Consider the following 14,097-nt stretch of genomic DNA (forward strand, 5'->3'; position numbering starts at 1 on the left):
TTGCCCTTTTTTGCTAGGAGCAAGGAGCCGCCCTCTTCCCTGGGCCTACATGGGGATACTCATCTGTCCTTTGGGCCCCTCGACAGGGCTTGAAAGCACCCAGGCCCCATGAGAATTTACACCCTGAGGATGGTGGACAAATGCGACCCTAAGAGCTGACCCTTGCCATTTGGGTGAGCCAGGCTGAGGCTCCCGTCCCCACACCTCAGGCTCCTCAGCCTGGTTCCCAGGCTCCTGCAAACGCTGCCCTGGCCGCTTCCCAGCTCCTCACCCAGACGGGTGTGCTCATACCTTGCACAACCTGGTAACACCACCTGAGGACAGCAGGGCCCAGAAGCCTTTGCCCCACACCTCAGCGAATCCCTGATGAGTGGGTGGAGAAGCACCACAGGGCACAAGGGTCCACAGGTCTTGATTTTACTTGTAGCCTGAGACTTCTAGGTTCCAGGGCAGGGTGGTGAGACTGTCGGACATATATATGCCTGAGGACAGTGTGGAGGGTAACCTCAGCCTGGTGTCTGCATACCCCAGGGCCCACTCTCCCCCAAGAGACTGGCAGAGCCATTGCTTGGGATGTACCGAACTCAGTAGATTGTGCAAGCCAAGGTGACTCCCTTCCTCGTTCTGCTGAAACACCCCCACTCCCCCGCCTGCCAGTTTTGGAAGCCTAACCCTGTTTCCCCAGATAGCCATACAGGCTCTGCAGATATGGGGGCGTCAGCAGTTGGGCAGGTAAGAGGAACTCCTACAAGGGTTGGCAGCCAGGCCGGTTCTCAGGCTCCTCAAGGATGATAGGATGCAACCTTACACCAGACAGATGCTGGACTGGCCTCAAAGGCACTGTCCAGAAAGCTTGGGAGGAAGGCAGGTGCCACGTTAGTAAGTCCCTCTGAGAGTCACAGTTAAGTGGCTTAGACAAGTAAGATAGCATGATCCATGATGTGACACTTGTTCATTTCAGGCTCCTAAGAAGGGCACTGGGGCGTCCTTCCATCTACTGGCTGCTGCAGGAACACTGGGGACCCCTGTTGGCACATGCAGAGCTAAGGTGATTCAGGCGGCCCTCAGACCAGACTCCTGTTTGGATAAGCTGGGGAACCCTATGGCCCTCCTCACAGGGGGAGGAGGGCTGAGCCCTGCCCCCCAGCAGGCAAGGCTCACTGCTGTTTTGCACACTGGTAATTTCCCTCTAGGGAGGCTCCAGCTCCTCCGAGCAAGCTGCCAGGGCTATCTCTCGGGAACATCTCCCTTTCGTCACACCCTCCATGTTTTCCCAGAGTTTTCAATTCTATAATCAGACCCTCCAGGCCACCCCCACCCACAAGTGATGTCTTGCAAAGTTACCCTTCTGGTTGTATTTCCTGTTGCAAGAGAGCCATCAGGGCACCCAAAAGTCCTCTCTTAGGCACAGTGCCCACGTTTGCTGGGGTTTTGTTGGTTGGTTGGTTTTGTTTTGTTTTGTTTTCCTGTCTTGCTGTTCAGGGTTTCTCACTGAGACAGGAGATGACTTCCAGTCTAAGTAGTGTGTGCCTCTTTGAGGATATTCCCTAGTCCTCCATGCCAGCCCCTCTGACTCCACATTCAGACTTACACGCAGAAAGGGCTGGGGAATCTCCGAGAAGGCACGGCTTCTCTCTGAGGCCGCAGACCCAACTGTAAAAACAAAACACAAAAACCTTCACTAGTTCACTCTGCAAGCCAAATGCAGTTAAACTTGACGGCGCCATCGGTGAAAAGGCTAGAGGTTTCCTTAGAGCACAGTGGCTTCTTCCTGCCTCGGCCCAGTCTGTGGCGGCCAGCATGGCAGACATTGGCGTTCCTTGGGCCGGCTGGCCTGGACTTGAATGAACTGTAACAGCCTTCTGCTGGTCCTCAGGGGCTCAAGTTCTGCGGGAACGCTCGGAATCCTTCCCGCAGAACTTGAGAGTGACTCCAGTCGCTTTCCTTTTCCTTGAACACTGTCCTTACAGCAGGCTGCCCTGGAAGGGAACCCTTATGAGCTCAGTGACTAACAGGGTAGGGCGCCTGCAGGTGCGGAGCACACGAGGCCCTTTGGACTTGGGGACAAGGTCCCTGGTAGCTGGCACAAGAACCCAGGACTGGGCTCGCCCCGCCCCCTCCGACCGCCCGAGAGGCCCAGGTCTGGGAAGCAGAAACTCGCCACAGCCCCCCCACCCAGTTTCACTTTCTCTTTGTTCCCTCCTTCCCCTCCCACGGAGTTCTCTTTGAAGCGAGTCCGCGGTGCGGGCGTGTCCGATCCCGCCCCCGCGCCGCCCGTGGGGCTCGGTGCGTGCCCCGCCGGCGTGGCCCCTTTGGCGAGCTTTGCAAAGCCGGGCGCTCGGGCTTCCAGCGGGCGCGGCCCCCGCGCCGACCCCGGCCAGGTGCGCCGAGCTGGGCGCCGGGTGCGGCCGTGACTCAGGGCCACCCCCGCGCGGGCACGCGGAGCAGCTCCCGGGGCCTCGGGCCGACCCGCCGCGCGACCCGCGGGCCTGGAAAAACCGGTCCGGCCAGCGCGGCTGGCGCGTTCCGGCGCCGAGCGGGGCGGCCGTGCGGCATAAAAGGCGCAGGGACGCCGGCCGCCGTCGCACGGAGTGCAGCCGGGCCACGCGGGCCGGGTCGCAGGAGGGCGCTGAGCCGTGGCCCCGGAGCCCCGGGCCGCGCAGAGCTTCTGTGTGCAGGCGCGCCTGGTCCAGTGGTTCTTAACAGTTCAACAGTTCTGTAGCGCAATTGTGAAATGTTTAGGACCACTAGACCCGGCGCGCAAGGCGGCGGCGACAGCAGCGACGGGGCGGCCCCGACGGCCAAGGTCGGCTTGGGAGGGGTGGAGGGGACACCCCGTTTACGGGAGACCCGTGCGATCTCGCAGCCTGGCAGGAGTGCTGAGCGACGACCCGGGACGCACGCTGGCCCTGGACCCAGCGCGGCAGCCTGCTCTTTCGCCCACACTGCTGACACGTGCGCTGGCAGGAGGCGCTTCCGTCTTTCCCGAGCCACCCTTATCCATAGCCACTGAATCTCTGGCAGGAGCCAGTCGCAGGCCTCCGGGTCAAGGGGCGTTCTTTGCTCCAGGGCGGGAGCAGCGACTGGGACTAAAGGCTGCCAAGGCCTCAATAGTCTTGGTGCTGAGCTGAGAATTCGACTGCAGGAGCTTTCCCTTTTCCAGGCTTGGGTAGGGGTCCCGTGAGTGTGTGCTGTATGAATGGACGACTTCCAGGGCCAGACATGGGCTGGAGAAGAAATGTGAAAAGTGGTGGGGACAGGCCCAGTCCGGATGCGGAGTCCGGCAAGGGTGACCTTCCGGGGACTCAGGCTCTGCTGTTAGGTGGGAGTGCACCCGTGGGAGAGGTCTGAGGGAAACCTTAAGTGGCTCTGAGCAAAGTGTGCTTGACTTGACATTTCCACCTCCAGGTGGTCAGGGCCTGTCCGATGGGGTTGTGTGGAAAGGAATGGACTTCCTGGACCCTTTAACTGACAACCTAGCAACCCCGGGAAAAGGGGGCCTCCTATCCCAGCATCCTTGGCCCAAAAATGGGAGCCACTGGACAGCCTAGGCTGAATTTGAGGCTGGTCAGAGCTTTTCCCCGATGGATGAGTCCGTGTGTCCCGACTGCACATTGGAGAGGTACCCTTTGCGGCAGTGTGAGCACACGCCAGGCAAGTACAGGAGACAGTCTGAGTTGGGAGGGAATCGTGTCCGCTGGTGTGTCCTCACTCCCTACCCCGTTAGCATCTACTTTGGGTCAGCATCTTGCCTGTTGCTCAGGAATTGCCACTGTGGACACCTCGGGCTGCTTGAGAGCAGGTACCCCTAGGTACCAGAGGGCATCCCAGGTGCTGCCTGCCCTGGGGGAGAGTTTCTTTTTATACCATGTCCTTGCTGAGGGAGCTGTACCACCCCTGGCCACTCAATCAGGGCCATGTTGGATGTCACCGGTCTGTAGTTCTGAATCATGTCATTTGGTTTAAATATGTATATTGTAGGTTGATTTAAAAAAATAAACATATTCCAAAGCATCCCTGTGTCCTTGAGGCTTTTTCATCGAGGCCTGTTTGCGAGGCCTATCCTGGCATCCTAATCACCAGAGGAGAAAAACCGTGAAGCCACCTGGGGAGACTGCTCCAGCCCCGGGGCCTGCCTAGTTTTTTCTACCAGGTTTTTCCTGGCTGGGGAGGAGGCCCCCTCTATGGCTGCTTCTGATTGTCCTGAGCATAGCTGCTGAGACACATACCCTCTCTGGAGTCCGAGCTGCACGCCCCAGAGTGGGGAATGGGCTTGGGCTTCAGGGGCTGAGGATCCAGCTTCTGCAGTCTGTTTTCTCCCCTTTATTGAGATCCCAGTTGGCTTCTGGCTAGTCCACGCTGGAGACGATGCGCTAGTCTTGGTTGGGGACCTGGTTCTGAATTGAAGGGCCGGAAAGAAAGGTCTCTCCTTTCCTCTCCTCTCCTACTCCCTGTCCCAGATACATTTCCTCTTGAGCACACCTCTGGCCCTGGGTTAGGTAGGGCTAGGTGTGGGTGTAGGTGTGACCAAACCCAGCTCTACCTCTTACAAGCAGGAGACCTTGTCAGTGCCCTCATGCCCTGGAATTTCCACATCCTCACAAAGAGGGAATGAGGGTGGCTGGAAAGGCCATTGAAGGAAGCACAGCTGGTAGGTACAGCTACAGCTTTGTGGGCAAGCATTGCTTCATGGTGGAGAGACCTTTGGTGGGCTCGCTGGAGAGCCACCTTGCAGCCAGGACTTCAGAGGATCTATGGAAGGCCCAGGGTAGCCGTGTGCTGAGGCTACTAGGAGGGAAGGCAGCCCCTACTCTGCAAAGACCATACGTACATTCCCATCCATTCCTGGTGTCCCAGCCCTTGCACTCAGAGCCTCTCAAGAGTTCCCAGGAACCTTTGCCCTCGGTGATAGATCACAAGCAGTGTTAGCAGGCTGCTCACAGATCTGCTTTCCTCGCCTGTCCCTGCACTTCAGTGTGGATGTGAAGCTCCATCTAGCCCTGCAAGGTGGGGGGGGGGGTGTGTGTGAACAGAGGTAGCTGCAGTGTCCTTGCCTCCTGCTTTCTCCCGAGTGGATCTAGGACTGTACTGGACCAACACAGCCTCCCCCAGGAGAATGACTGACTCTTACAGGTTTGCCTGTATTTCCTGGTTTAGCGCTGAAAGTCATATGATTTGGGAACCTCTCTGTTCTGATCAACTGGGAGCATTGTTCATCCTACCCAAGACCAGTTCATAGAGGATACTACCCTAGCTGCTCAGACCACTCTCCTACTCCCTGGCTTTCCCACGGGGAAGCACACCGGTGTTTATAAAGTTGATGTTATTCTGGTCTCCATTAAAGCTGCTTAGCCAGTATGCTAGCTGGGTTCTCAGGCTTGGGTGGCTGACTCACCTAGAGAGCCAATGAAGAGCAGAGGCTCCTGAACCAGGATGGCCGGTTCCGGGTGACTGCCCCAGGCTGAGAACAGTATCGAGCAACAGGCCTCAGCAGGGAGAGATGATTGCAAAAGGGGGCAGGCCCCTGTGCTGCTGAGCTTTGGAGATGCCCTGAGTCTCCTGTCCTAGAAGAGCCCATGACACGGCTGGCCCCTCAGCCTCCAAGCCAAGTCGGTAAGCTGAAGGAGGCATGGTCTGAGTGAGTGTCTGCACAGGGTACTCTGAAGGTGTTCACTCATGCAAACGTTAAACATCACATAAATACAAAATAATAAGGAGGAATAAGCCTTTAGCCTGACTGATGAAGGGAGAGAGAGAGAGAGAGAGAGAGAGAGAGAGAGAGAGACCACAAATGTGAAATTTCCATATAAAATAAGCCATTGAGTCAGATGTGGTATGCATAGCTCTAACCCAGGCACTCAGGAGGCAAAGCAGGAGGATACAGCCAGTTAGAGCCAGCCTGTCTCATTCAGGGAGCTCCAGACCAACCAGGGCTACCTACTGAGACTTTGTTTCTGAAAATGTATATATTCGTATATATATGATGTATAGGACATATACACATTAGTAAAACAAAAAATTGGAAAACCTGGATAGCCCTCCATTTAGCAACATTTAGAAATTTAACTTAAAATGTTTTTGAGGTTCATTTATTTTTATTTTATGTGTATGCCTTTTGCTTGCTTGTAGTCTGTGGACCGTGGACAGGACCCACAGAGGCCAGAGGAGGGCGTTAGATGTCCTTGGATCCCTTTCTGTCTTGGGACTGGAATTACAGACAATCATTAGTGGGCATGTAGATGCTGGGAACCCGGGACTTGGAGAAGAGAAGCCAGGGCTCTTAACTGCTGAGGCATCTCTCTAGCCCGAATTGGCAGCTTAAAACCTCCTAACAAAAATTTCAGAGGTGTTAGAGATGAAAGGAGGGGACAGGAAGGACTGATTTTATCTTTAGGGGATTGAGAGGAATTTCTTCATGATTTTGACTTAGTAAATAATATTTTAAAAATATTAAATTTAATTTTTTTTGTTGTTTGTTTGTTTTTTCGAGACAGGGTTTCTCTGTGTAGCCCTGGCTGTCCTGGAACTCACTCTGTAGACCAGGCTGGCCTCAAACTCAGAAATCCGCCTGCCTCTGCCTCCCAAGTGCTGGGATTAAAGGCGTGTGCCACCACCGCCCGGCTAATTTACTTCTTTGTCTATGTCTGTGTGTATATATACATGGGGTAGGAGTGGGTATGTGGAGGTCAGAGGACAACCTGCAGGAGTTGATGCTTGCCTTCACGTAGGGCTTGGGGACTGAATTCACATTGTTAGACTTGGTGGCAAACATTTTTACCCATTGAGCCATCTCACCAGCCCTGTTTTGGGGTTTCATTTTGAAACATTGTTTCACTATGTAGCTGAGGCTAGCCTGGAACAGAGATCTTCCTAAGTCAGCCTCCTGAGTCCTGGGAATACAGACGTGTGCCACACCATCTGCCTTGCTAATAAATAATAACCCACTGTATAAAATGCCTCTTCTTTCATTCTCCCCCCACTCCTCTCCTTTCCTGTGGTTGCTTATGCCATCCCTGAGCTGTGCCCTCAGCCAGCCCATACCTGTCTTCTGCCCCTACATTTCCCAGTGGTGGCACTCGGGTCACACAGTTTGGGTCCTGCAAGCATATCCTTCGTGAACGTGGGTATTGGAGTCTGCTCCATGTGAACAGCTTTCCTGGAGTCCTTCTGAGAGACCGTGCTGAGCCCTGGTAGCTAACTGTGGTCCTGCTCTCTGCAGACCCATACTCAGAAGTGTGTGTGACCAGCTTGGTTCGGCCCCCATGATCCAGGAGCTTGAATTCTGTGCTGTTCTCTGACACCATGTTGCCTGTATGCACAGACCCCCCTCTAGGGCTTTCCTTTCAGGAGTTGAGGCCCATAGCTCTTTAGGCAAGAAGTTGGGGTATGTGCGATAGTGACTTACCTCCTTAGCCCCCAGTCCTTCTGGAATCACATTCTTGGTGTGCTCCTTAGCCAATACCACGTACTCTGCCAGTCAGTTTTGAGTTTTTTTTTTTTTTCTTTGAAGGCTAAACTGTGTTCCTGCTATTCTGTTTTGCCCAGAGTGAAAGTCCTCCTTGGCACTTCAAGAACACAAATGTCTACTTCTATCTTTGGGCTGTTCTCTCCTAAGGATATTTTGTCCTCCTTCGGAGTATGCCAAGGTTGCAAGTGTACGCAGTGGACACTCACTTCGAGCTGCTCTCTGCTGGGGTCCTATGCTGCGGTGCCTTCTCCTAGGCTCAGGTGTGCCAGCTAGCTTGGGGGCAGGCTGTACTCCCCCACCTCCTCGACAACCAGGATTCAGGAGTCCATCTGACCTGCTCGCAGTAGCTAACATGCACACAGTTTCCCTAAATGTTGAGGCAGCACAAGTTTAACATACAAGATAGCAGCTTATAGCAGTGGCTGCCCAGCGATGCCCAAGAGGTTGAGCCAGTGTAGGCAGAACCCATGTAGGCAGAGCTGGTACAGTCCTGAGGAAGCTCTCACACAACCCCAACCCTTCCTTTTGTTAGCCTTCCCTTAGCTCTGGAAAGTATTCACCCAAATCCTCCCTTGTGAATGCACAGTGCCTTGGGCAGATGCCCTAATACATAGGTCGGGGCTACAGCGAGCCTAGGTTACACTGGCACGGTAATTGGCGAAGTCTGTCTTATTTGGTCTTTGTTCTCTCCACCTCTCTAATGTACACATATGAGAATTTTTCTTTGAGGACGGCTTTGGTCTCAAACCACATGTGGTGATGTCTTGTGTTTCTTTTCTTTGTAATTCCGCTGAGATGTCACAGTGACACAGAAATACACTGTATCTTTGATCTGCATGTTGAAATTGAAGAGATACTTTTTTTCAAAAAGGATTGAAACAAGGATATGATTTTAAAAGTCAAATTGATGGGCTTAGGAGGCCGGGAGATGGCTCAGAGAGTAAAGTAAGCAGGGACACCTGAATCCAGATTCTCAGCGCCACCATAAAAAGTTGGACGTGATGGCTTGTATTTATAACCCCGGTGGGGGTGGGGTGGAGACAGACAGGAAGATCCTTGAAGCTCACTGGCCAGCCAGTTTAGCCAATGGCTGAACACCAGGTTCACTGAGAGACTCTGTCTCAAAAACATGAGGTGGGGCTGGGGCTGAGAAGATGAGTCAGTGGTTAAGAGCATGCACTGCTCTTACAGGGGAACAGGGTTTAGTTCCACACATTCATAGCCAGCAACACACAACCACCTATTACTTCAGCTTTGAGGCGCTGACATCTGCTTCTGGCTTCTTCTGACATGCGTTCATGTGCACATATCCACACATAGGCACAGAGGCATACAGATAACCAGCATAAACATAAATCTTCAAAAAATAACGTGGGGTCTGAGGCGAGGGCTCAGTGGTTCAGACAGCTTGAATTTAGCTCTCCGGAGCTCATGGGAAAGGCCAGGTGCAGCGGAGCACATCTGTATTCTGGTGCTCCTACCGTGAATGGGAGGCAGAGACCAGAGAATCACCTGGAAGCCTGTGGGCCGGCTAGGTCAGAGTATACAGCAGCAGAAAGAGAAAGAGTATCTCAAACAGTGTGGAAGGAAAGAAGCAACATGAAAGTTGTTCTGTCTCCTCTACAAGTGCACCAAGGCAACTAACACATGCACTGTTCACACGTGCACACACACAAGCACATGCATGCACACACATATGCACACACACATGCACCATGGCACTCACTCATGCACAGGCACACACACCTGTCACCTCTGCACATGCACCAAGACAACTCACACATACATTGTTCACACATGCACACGTACAGGCACATGCATGTGTGCGCACGTGCACACACACTCCTCTACACATGCACCATGGCACTCATTCGTGCATTGTTCACACACATGCACACGCATGCAAATACACACCTGTCGCCTCTACACATGCACCACGGAGCTCACATACGCATTGTTCACACGCACGCTTGAACACACGGACTCATGTGAGCAGATTGTTTCAAGACTTAAGGAAAACAGAAACCTCCCATCCTCTTGCTCTGCCCCCTTCTCCAAGTCCAGCCCTGAGTGGCCTGGGCGACCCCTCCTCTTTGTACTCTCCTCTCTGCTTCGTAACACTTGGCCTCCCTGCACACTTTCCTCCCCACGGTTGCATACTGGGGCATGCTACTTTTGACGGGTTCTATCCCTAGCCCCGTTGCATCCTGTAGTTTGGTCACAAAGTTTTACTGAACATGTGGGTGCAGGAAACTGAACCCAGGACCTTTGCAAGAGCAATAACTGCTCTAAGCTGCAGAGCCACCTCTCCAGCCCCATGTTTGATCTCTTCTCCTTCCTCTCTCTCTCTCTCTCTCTCTCTCTCTCCTCTTTTTTTCTCTCTCTCCCTCTCCCTCCCGCTACATTTATTAGCCAGATGCATTGTGTTTGCTCTGTGTTTTGAATCTGTGCTTACATTACTGGAGTCCAGCATCATGGCTTCATCCAGGACCAACTGGTGGAGCCACAGGGAATCACAACCCCCAGGGGTACAATTATCCTTGCTGTGGTGAGCGGTACTACCTGGACCTCTCAGGACACTTTCACTCACCTCACTCACTCAACTGATACCACCACACACCCATACTCCAAGCTACAGTTCCAAGGCCATCTTCACACCCAGCCATAAAGAGGTAGAGCCCTGAGGTAGTGACACCCAGCGGGGCTCTGTGGGGAACGGTAGGCACAGTGGTGAGATCTTTGGGTGACAGATCTGTGCTAGGGTTTCCTAACGGTTTCCAGATTGTACCCTCAGTCACAGTGCCTGGAGAGCAGAGGAGGACTCTGACCACTATGTATCCCTTTCCACCAGACACTGCCTATTCAAAGACGGATGCTAAACCCAGATTTGGAGTAGAGAGGGACGCAGGAAGGAAGGAAGAGGTCTTGGGTGGGGGGTGCCAAGCCCTGTTAGGTGCGTGTAGGTGTCAGGGGCAGCCCTGCTTATACACTGAAGGCCTAAAATCAGCCATAGTCCTAAAATCAGCAATAGGCCTGACATACATGCCTGTTAACGCAAAGTCTTGGGTCTCTGTGGAAAAAGCACTGAAACAGATGCCTAGAAGCTATTGTAAACAAGCAGCTTTGGTGGAAAATTGCCAGGCTGAATATATAGAATATATAGGTAGCCTTGGTGGATAGTATCAACTTAGATAAGGACAAGTGAATCATATGCAGTCATAGTGATCTGTCCCCTGAACCTTCACCCAGCTGACACTCTGTTCTGGAAGATAGCTGTACTCCCCCTGAACACCTACGCTCCTGCGTCATCCCCTTCCCCACATCCTGCCTTTTTGTGTATATAACCCGTGTGTGAAAAAGTAAAAATGGCGATCTGGTCAGACTATAGACAGGTTGTCATTCCTTGCGTCGGCCTGTCCCCCACTTTCTTTTTCAGGTGATCTCCCCGGACCCCTGTTTAATGCCCTGCTGGACAGGACATGTAGGGTCACAGGGAGGTATCAGGGCTGGAGAGGGGAGCCTTGGGGGGGGGGGCTCTACGTCTTGAAGCATCTCACCCTGTCAGGTACACAGAACAGTCTTCTTCCCTTAGGTCCTCAGTTTCTCTGCCCACACAGGAGATATCAAGTGATCACTTTGGTTCCTGCCATAAGGACTGTGGCCAAGGGGCGCCATCTGCTGGCCTTCAGCACAATGGTGTGGTGTTGGGTGGCCTGGGCTTGCAGTGTTGGAGGCTGGGGATGAAGAGGAGCTAAGATGAAGGAGGTGAAAGGGGAACTGAGCTGCAGGATGGGTTCAGGGTCCTGAAGGCTGTCTGCGGGTTGCAATTCTGGATGGAGTTTCCCGGGAAAAATCTCTACCAGGGCTAGCAGTCTTGTCACGTGAGGCTGGAGGGTCTAGGCTCTCCCTCATAGCTGTGCAGGGGACTGGTTGAGAGGGTAAGAGACATCTAGCACCACGTACATTTATTTCTTCCCTGGGTCTAGCACTGCAGCCATGCCTGGCATGGGACTGCCACAAAGCCAGGACCCGGGAATCCCAATATTTCTTAATTTTGTCAGCAAACGAAAGGGCCTTGGGAAAGAGCGCAAGACTTCCTGCCATTCTGAGCTGACTTTTTGATAGGTGACTGACATTCAAAAAGAGAAAAGTTTAATTTGTGGTAAATGGTAAAGAGGCAAACGGAAGCACAGGAGGGAGTTGGGAGGAGCTGTCATGGATGGGGATTTTAGACAAGGAAGACCTAAATTTAGCCAAGGCATCATTCCAGGACAACCTGGAGAAAAAAGAGCCAGCGCTGTCTGTGGGAAGAGCTCCCAACCTCCCAGCTACAGCAGCAGAGCAGAGCCTACTCTGGGGGTAGCGAGGAAGCCCAGGGGGCTGGGTCGGAGTCAGTCACTGTCAGAGAAGGGTGCCAGGCTGTGGGGATCATGGGAAGCAGAGAAGGGTGTGAGCATGACCCATATGACATCTCTATGCTCTCCCTCTGTGTTAGCACAGACAGAAAGGGATGCAGTGGATGCATGACCTCCAATAGGGTATTGGGGGCAGGGATGGAGGGTGACAGTAGTTAGGACACACAGGTGTGAGGCACTAGTTTGTGATCAGTAGCCTTGGAAGAAGGAGGCATTAGGGACAGAGGCCGGGATGGGGTGGGATATCCAAGCGTCAGGTGAGTTGTGGTGAGTTACTCCAGAGCAAATTCTAAAGGCAGAGGCTGCTTCATTCACCCGTCCCATCTCTGATGTGGGCGCTGGCCAGGGTGCTGAAGCCATATGTCGGCTGCGGTCCAAAGTGCTGGGTCGGAGCCTCTGGCAAGAAGGGTGGGATAACTGAGTGGAGAGGAAGGGGTGGGACCAGTGACCAGCAGGAATCTGCCACAGAAGTAGTCTGACCACAGTGATCTTTCTGACACATCCTTAGCTCAGTGTCCTCCCAAGGCCCCTGGCCACTGCTGAGCTGATCACCCTCCACTCCTGTTTCTGTACCACCTCCATTGTAGGACACTCTCAGGTTAGAGGTTAGCCCTTTACCACATGCTGCTTTCCTGAGACGAGTCCCTGGGGACAAAGGAATCTGGAGGCAGTGAGACCCGTTACTGATGGCTCACACTCCATCCACCCAGGGAAAGGCTTCTTTTCTGAATCCAGCTTCTTCATCTGTAAATGGGGCCTTCTGTAAAAGGCGCCTTTTCTAACATCACGGTCAGGAAAAAGAAGTGGTGATTGTTATGTAAGTGGTGCATGTCCACAGACATGACACTGTCCCAATGAGCTACCAGGTATGCAGAAATGAGAGAGCATCGAGGGTGCCCGGGGAATGAGGGGCATTCGTCCCCTGTCCTGTCACTCACAGAAGCCCGAGGCTGTTGCTGCTTAATGGGGTTCTGGGATCAAGGACTCAGACCCCTTAAATGCTACCAGTCTGAACCACCTAATCTTTTCCAGTATTTTTATTAACTAACTCAAATTAGTGGTCAAAATAATCCACAAAGTTATCTGGACATGGAGGTGCACATGTTTAACCTCGGCCCTTGGGACGCAGAGGCAGGCAGATCTCTGTTGATTTTAAGGCCAGCCTGGCTTACATGGTAAGCTTCAGGTCAGCCAGGGCTACATAGTGAACACCCAAAACCTCAAAACAAATCTCAAAGACAAACTAAACAAACCCTCAAACTCACATACAATGGCATTAAATGAAGCAAAGGCTACTTCCTGGTTTCCCCTGGGAAAAGAGCTGAGGCCACATTGCCTAATGCTAAGCTGTCCCTGTACAGCACTGAAGTCATTCCACAGAACCCCTGTTCCTACCTGAGGTTCATCCACTGTTCTTGGAGATGAGCTTCTAGGATTGGCCATGTTGCATGCCCTGCTGGGACTGGATTTTCTAGTGCCCACTCTGGGAGCTGATATAGATGCCTGCCTAGCAACATTGGCCAGCTGTAAGTGGGTGCCTTTTCTCTTAAAGGTCTGAAGGGTAGGAGTGGAAGTACTGGACTATGTTACATAAAAGTGCCTTCCAAGGAAGGGGAAACCACCAGCAGGCTGTGAGGTCCAGAGCCCCGCATGCTCTTTGCAGGATCATGACCACTGCAGCCTTCCTGAAATATCTTGTGTGTGGTCTGATTGGAAGCCGGGCTCTGGCAATTAATCCTGTGGAGGCACCACTCAATTGCAGGAGGTTTTTTCTGTTTAGTTCCCTTGGCCTAGATTTCCCTGGGGACAGCTCTGCCCAGGCCTCGACCTAGTAAATTAAATGTTAAAAAATCCTTACAATGACTTTAATCAATCCACAGAGGTGGTGGATGGCCTCCTCCCAAGGTTCAGGGGCTTGGAGGGGACTGAGTGGGGGATGAAGACAGGAGTGGTTTCCCTGCGAGGAAGTCTGATGTCTTATTGGAGCCTGGGCTCCCGAACTGGAGCTGGGAGGAGGGCCTCTGTTCCCTTTAAAGGCTTGTCCTGATCTCTTGTGGATGGCTATGGGAGTAGAAGGGTCCATAGCCCTCTCGTTCCTTTGCAGTTTAGAAGCCTCGGCAGACACTGGGCGGCTGTCTGTCGTTGCGGGCCTGCCCAAGGCGTTTAGACTAGCCTGTTGGAAGCAGAACCATAGGGCGGCTGGCCTGTCAGGCT

Source organism: Grammomys surdaster, unplaced genomic scaffold, assembly GCF_004785775.1.
Source record: "Grammomys surdaster isolate TR1022 unplaced genomic scaffold, NIH_TR_1.0 144, whole genome shotgun sequence".
In the NCBI taxonomy this organism is placed as follows: domain Eukaryota; kingdom Metazoa; phylum Chordata; class Mammalia; order Rodentia; family Muridae; genus Grammomys; species Grammomys surdaster.